We start from the raw sequence: 7,490 nt of genomic DNA, 5'->3' as shown, positions 1-7,490 counted from the left end.
CCCCCGAACTCAGCCAATAAGCGACAGAGGCGCAGCACCGCGAGGTCCTGTCCCCTCGCGAGCGCGGGAGTTCCGCGGTCCGGAGGCGGAGCCACCTTCCCCTTGCCGCCCCTCCTGTCTGCTCGCTGTGCTGGCTAGGTGAGGTTCAGTATCTTGGGAATCGTCTCTGTTGGTTTTCCTCGGGCTGTTTTCTTCTTCCCCTCTTAATAGAAAGGGGCTTGTGGGGGAGGGGAAGGAAAAGAAAAAAAAAGTTAGAGAGGGAGAGAGCCAATCCATAAGAGACTCTTAAAAACTGAGAATAAGCACTGGGTTGAGCACTAGGTGTTGTATGGAAACCAGTTCGACAATAAATTTCATATTTAAAAAAAGGGGGGGGCTGGCACTTGAAAAATCTTATCCCTATAGGAGAGCTGGAAACCGAACAGACAATTAAGCTGTCCTGAGAAACAAAACTCTTTAAAGGAGATACATATTTATTCATTCATTGAGCAAATATTTCTTCAGTGTCTCCTGTGTCCATTGCTCTTCTGGCGCTGGGTCTTATAATTTCATGAGTCTTCCAGCTTTGTCTTCTCTTTCAGGTGTTTTGTTTTTGTTTTTAGCTATTTGGGGTGGGCTTCTTGAGATTCCGTATTAATTTTAGTATGGGTTTTTCTGTTTCTGAAAAAAAAAATGTCATTGGGGTTTTGATAGGGATTGCATTGAATCTGTTCACACTGGATAATATTGACATCTTAATGGGGCGCCTGGTTGGCTCAGGTCATGACCTCAAAGTTTGTGAGTTTGAGCCCTGCATCGGGCTCTGTGCTGACAGCTCAGAGGCTGGAGCCTGCTTCAGATTCTGTGTCTCCCTCGCTCTCTGCCCCTCCCCCACACATGCTAGCGCGCTCACTGTCTCTGTCTCTCTCAGAAATAAACATTAAAAATTTTTTTTTAAATATATTGACAACAGTATTAAGTTTTGCAGTCCATGGACATGGAATGTGTTACCAGGTATTTGTGTCTTTAATTTCTTTCAGCAATGTTTTGTAGTTTTCATTGGACAAGTTTTACACCTCCTTGGTTAATTCTTATTTTATGCTTTTGGTATTTTATTATTTTTGATACTATTGTAAATGGAAATTGTCTCTGTAATTTCCTTTTCAACTTTTTCATTATTAGTGTATAAAAATCCAATTGGTCTTTGTGTGTTGACTTTGTATCCTGCTACTTTGCTGAATTCATTTATTCTAACAGTATCCTGCTACTTTGCTGAATTCATTTATTCTAACAGGGTTTTTTTGGCGGGGGTGGATCTTTAGGGATATTCTACATACTTCTCATCTGCAAAGAGATCATTTTACTTCTTCCCTTCCAATTTGAATGCCTTTTATTTCTCATTTTTGCCTAATTGCTCTGGCTAGGACTTCCAGCATTATGTGAATAGCAGTGGCAAAAGTGGACCTTCTTGCCTTGTTCCTGATCTTCAGAGAAAACACTTTCAGTCTGTCATCACTGAGTATGATGTTTGCTGTGCATTTTTCATATGCAGCCTTTATGATGTTAAGGTAGTTTTCTTGTATCCTTAGTTGATTGTTTTTATTATGAAAGAGTGTTGAATTTTGTGAAATGTTTTTCTGCATCATTTGAAATGATCATGTGTGTCTTTTTTTCTTCTTTATTCTGTTAATGTGGTATATTTCATTGATCAGTTTTGGTATGTTGAACCATCATCTTTGCATTCCAGGAATAAGCCCCACTTGGTCATGGTGTATAATCCTTTTTATTATGGTGCTGAATTCAGTTTACCAGTATTGTATTGAGGATTTTGCATCAACATACATAAGGGTATTGGTTTGTAAGGTTCTTGTGTCATTGTCTGGGTTTGGAATCAGGATAATGGCCTCAGAAAGCATCAGGAAGTGTTCTCATCAATTTTTTGTAGAAGTTTGAGAATGATTGTTATTAGTTCTTCTTTAAATGTTTGGTAGAATTACTGAAGCCACAAAGTCCTTTTTGTCTGGAGTTTGTTTTTGATTACTGATTCAATCTTTTTACTGTATATCTATTCAAATTTTGTCTGGAGTTTGTTTTTTTGTTGTTGTTGAGAGAGAGACACCACGAGCAGAGGAGAGGGGCAGAAGGAGAGAAAATCTGAAGCAGGCTTCACACTCAGCGCGGATCCCATCACGGGGCTTGATCCAATGACCCTGGGATCATGACCTGAGCTAAAATCAAGAGCCAGACTCTCAACTGACAGAGCCACCCAGGCACTTCTCAAGTTTTCGATTTCCTTGCAATGTAGTCTCGGTAGGTTTTGTTTCTAGGGATTTGTCCCATTTCATCTAGGTTATCCAGTTTGTTGGTGTGGAGTTGTTCATAGTGTTGTTTACTGTTTTAATTTAGGGAATACGATATTTCAGCTTTCATAATGGAAATAAAGATGTTTTTACCTCTTTCTCTCATAAATGATCCCAAAGCAACAAAGGAGCACAAAAAAGAATTCATATCCCACCTTCAGTTAAACTAGGACACATGTGAAGACAGTAAGCAAAAATAGGAATGATAAATTTAGCAGAAAAAAAGGAAGCTGAAATCTAAGTGCTTGCAGTGGAAGATAAAAACAAGTAACAAGTCAGTTTACCTCCCAGAAATCCCTGCAAGGCTCAGAAATTGGTGGTACCAGCAATAGAGAAAGGTGTGGATGGATGTGGGGAGAAGCGGTGGAGACCAAGAAACAGTGGAACTGCTTGGAAATCTGTATAAGAAGTAATTAGAACCCTGGGTTTCCATTCCCACTTTGCCCAGGAGAAATTTTCTGGAGAAATTGCCATCTCAGAAATTTCAAATATAGGGACATTAAACAAGAGTGAAGTGCCAGACTGAAATCAAAAAGATTAAAAGTTTGGAGGCCAAATCAAGAAAACCCTGTTCCCCACCTTCTTTTTTCCTCCAAGGTCTCAAATGCTGGCTACCAGCATTTATCTACAAATCCATATAGAAGTTTATATAGAAGTCTAGAGAAACCTTAACACTTAACAGAAAAGATCAACAGTGACATTTGAAGTTCCCCAATGGAAAAATTCCTTAGAAAATAATGCATCTACAATGTACCTCCAAATTGGCATGTCCTATCTATCTATAATTCATTAAGTTTGTAAAAGCTCCCAATCAACATTTTAGAAACTTTCTCTAACATATACATGGATAGCCAAGGATCAACAGGCATTTGAGGAAAGTTTTCAGCATGAAAAAAGATACCCACCTCAACCAAGAAAACCTCAGAAGAAACCAGTAGTAAAAGGAACAGAATAAACTGCAACATCCTTAGAAAAATGGAAATATATGGCATTCATGAAACAAGAACAGGATTATGAAAAAAATTTTTAAAGCTTCTGGAAATAAATATATGAAATCAAGAATTTTAATCTGTAGAAGGGAAGGAAACATGGAAATAAAATTTTTTAATGTTCATTTTGAGAGACAGAGTGAGCGAACAAGTCAGCATGAGCAAGGGAGGGGCAGAGGAAGAGCATCCCAAGCAGGCTCCCAGCTATAGCGCAAAGTCTGATGTGAGGCTTGACCTCATGATTGGCTCAATCTCATGACTGTGACATCATGACCTGAGCCAAAATCAAGAGTCAGACGCTTAACTGACTGAGCCAGCCAGGCACCCCTGGAAATAAAATTTTAAGCCTCATTTCCAATTTAAAATTTGGTAGAAATGTAATCAAAGCTAGAGATTACAAGCTTTAATTAGTCACTTAATGAGAAATTATTAAGATGGGAAAACATGTCATAAGGAAACAAGATACTCTGCTAGATAAATTTATTAGATAAATGAGAGGTTAGCAATTATTTCCTGGTTGGCATTTAGCTTCAGTTTATTCTTAATGTTATACTTATCTAAAGTTTTAGTGGTTTATACTTGTGTATCTTACTATAATTGAGTTTTTAACTCTGCTAAAGGCAAATAGCATTGCTATAATATTGAAAGGCTTCCTTTAATAGACCCAAGGGTTGCTTTTAAACCTTAAGACTATGGGGGCGCCTGGGTGGTTCAGTCAGTTGGGCGTCCGACTTCAGCTCAGGTCATGATCTCACAGTCCATGAGTTCAAGCCCTACGTGAGGCTCTGTGCTGACAGCTCAGAGCCTGGAGCCTGCTTCAGATTCTGTGTCTCCCTCTCTCTCTGCTCCTCCCCTGCTCATGCTCTGTCTCTCCCAGTCTCAAAAATAAATAAAAATATTTTTAAAAACTTAAAAAAAAATAAACCTTAAGACTATGAATGGGTGCTATAGAAAACTGTTGTTAAAATCTTTATTATAATACAAAAATCATGTTTTAATATTTTAGCAATAAACAATTAGAAAATAAACACCATTTATAACACCATTTATAAATGGTTTTAAAAACATTTATAATGTCATCAAAGAGCATCAACTCTTGGGGCTCCTGGCGGGCTTACTTGGTATGGCATATGACTTTTGATCTTGGGGTTGTGGGTTTGAGCCCCACGATGGGTATAGAGATTACATTAAAAAATCTTTTAAAAAAAAGAACATCAAGTACTTAGAAATGTAACAAATGAGGTGACACTAGTATGGATTTACACAAGAGAAATAAAAACATGTCTACAAAAAGATTTGCATAAGAATATATAAACAGTCCCCTAGGAAAATGAACAGGAAATTATGGTGTATTCGTATAATGTGGTATACTCATAAAATAGAATAAAACTCAGCAGCAAAAGCAAACTGCTAACAGGGATGAATCCCAAAAACACTGAGCAGAAGTAACCAGATAGAAAAAAACGGGCAGTGTGTGATTCCACAAAGTTTAAGTCCAAGCAAAACTAATCTCTAGGTGACAGAGGGGAAAGAGCTTAAGGGAACTTCCTGGCATGATGGAAATGTTTGTTTTGCAGGGTAGTTACAAAGGTGTATGCATTGTCCTTGCTCAAAGTGAGTACTTCAGATCTGTGTATCTTATTAAATGTAAACTATGCCTTAAAACTGTTAACTGCAGGGGTGTCTGGGTGGTTCAGTCGGTTAAGCATCTGACTCTTGATCTTGGCTCACGTTATGATCTCATGGTTCTTCAGATCAAGACCCACGTCAGCTCTGTGCAGACAGTGCAGAGCTTCCTTGGGATTCTCTCTCCCTCTCTCTCCGCCCCTCCCATGCGTGTACTCCCTCTCTCTCTCTCTCTCTCTCTCTCTCTCTCTCTCTCAAAACAAATACATAAAAATATTTTTAATTAAAAAAAAAAAGATTAATAGAAACTGCAGATATGAGAACCGTGAAAATGAAAAGGACAAAATTATCAAAACAATAATATAAGAACATTTCCCAGAAGGGAGGTAAATGAAGATTCCATATTAAAAATATCCATTAAGTTTCCAGCAGCATGAATTTAGGGGCGGGAAAGGAAGGCAAGCTTACACCAAAGTTCATTATTGTGAACAATACCAGGTCATAAAACTGTAAACAGGCAAGCCACTTTCAAAGGATAGATAGGGAATCAGAATGGAAACTGCAAACTGGAAGACAATGGAGCATGCCTTTAAAATGACATGAAAAGTTGGGGCGCCTGGGTGGCTTAGTCGGTTAAGCGTCCGACTTCAGCCAGGTCACGATCTCGCGGTCCGTGAGTTCGAGCCCCACATCGGGCTCTGGGCTGATGGCTCGGAGCCTGGAGCCTATTTCCGATTCCGTGTCTCCCTCTCTCTCTGCCCCTCCCCCGTTCATGCTCTGTCTCTCTCTGTCCCAAAAATAAATAAACGTTGAAAAAAAAAATTAAAAAAAAAAGAAATGCCCAGATTTGGAAAAAAAAAAAAAAAGACATGAAAAGCATTTTCAAATTATTCAGGATTTTATTCATAGCCTGAGAGTAGAATAAAGAAATTTCAGACACGAAATGTCTTAAATAATATTATCACCCATGTATCCTCTTGCCGTAAACAGTGGAGGATATACCCACCAAAAAAATCAAGAAAGACAATGGCATGGGCACTACAGAGAATCTAAACCAGGAAAGAAGGGTAGGAAGTTCATAGAGAAATGGCGAAGGGCAGTACCACAATGACAGCTGTACTGCACATAAAGACCTATGAAGCCACTAGACCAGTTACAGTAGGAAGAAAGACGTCCATAAAGTTTTCCAGGAAAAAAAGCAAACTGTTTATCTGGCAGTTTGGCCACGTGGAAAATTATATGGAGAGGCATTTTGAAGCAATTATTAACTCCAAGAAAAACAAAAGGTTGCACCATAAATGTCACTTTAGTACATAATGTGGTACAGCATTGAATAATTACAATTAATACAATAACAATATTAAATATGGATTAAGCCATAATTGTAACATATTAAGAGGGAAGGCATGGAAGGGAGAGTTTAAGAAAGCTAATACTCTTTTTTTTTTTATTTTTGAGAGAGCGTGCACACATGCGAGACAGAAGGGGAGGGGCAGAGAGAGAGGGAGAGAGAAAGACATAAAATCCAAAACAGGCTCCATGCTGTCAGTGCAAAGCCTTATTGTGGGGCTAAAACCCATGAATCATGAGATCACAACCTGAGATGAAGTCAGGCACTCAACCAACTGAGCCACCCAGGTCCCAAGAAAGCTAAGTCAATTCACAATGCCTAATATTCATAAATAAGAGATTAACAGAATAACCATATTTAGAAATATGTAATAACAGAAGAAATAGCTAGTTTGACATCTAGCACTACTTTACTTTTTAAGCCATGTACAATAATTTTTTTAATATGAAATAATGCATATTAAAAGGTTAGTACTGTGCCTAGCATAATAAATGGTAACCTATTGTTTTAAAAAAGTGAGTTTTTAAAAATCCACGCAGGAGGAAATGAGAGTAAAAAGTCAGAATTTTAGCCACAAATTTAGCTTTGCATTGATAAAGAAAACAACATAAGGATACACACAGCCCACATAAAATACCAGACCAGTTGAACAGAAGCCCAATTATTCCTGGCACTGAAGTCAAATGTCTCCTACAGATTCTAAGTAGGATATTGGGTAATAAAACTTTTTAAAAGTCTGTAACATCATTATAGTAAAAATAACAACTTCTTTAGGCTTTTGCACTATTTGACATAATATCCCTAACCTCAAGCAGACAAAACAATGTAGGCGGCCCATTTACATAGCTCTTTGATGATGTGACCAAATTCAATATAAAAATTATATCTGGAGAAATGACTAGACTACCCTTTAGAAAAATTTCTACAAATATTTCTCTCAGCCAAATTTTTTGACCAGCTAAGATTTTGCCAATATCCACTTCAGAAGTCCAGGATTATATTATGTTCAGGACTAAAGTTTCCCATTTGCCTTTCTCTACAGAGAAAACAAAATGGGAAGAGAAAAAAGAGTGAAAGAGATTGAGAGTTCTTGTACCTAAAAATTCATTATAGAAGCAAAAAAGCAACTCTCCACGTGTCCTAAGTGGGAATGAGGGGAAAGGATATTCTTTATTCTTACAAGAT

Source organism: Prionailurus bengalensis, chromosome A1 (assembly GCF_016509475.1).
Source record: "Prionailurus bengalensis isolate Pbe53 chromosome A1, Fcat_Pben_1.1_paternal_pri, whole genome shotgun sequence".
In the NCBI taxonomy this organism is placed as follows: Eukaryota; Metazoa; Chordata; class Mammalia; order Carnivora; family Felidae; genus Prionailurus; species Prionailurus bengalensis.
The sequence above is the reverse complement of the archived record's forward strand: the minus strand, read 5'-3'. Positions refer to the sequence as shown.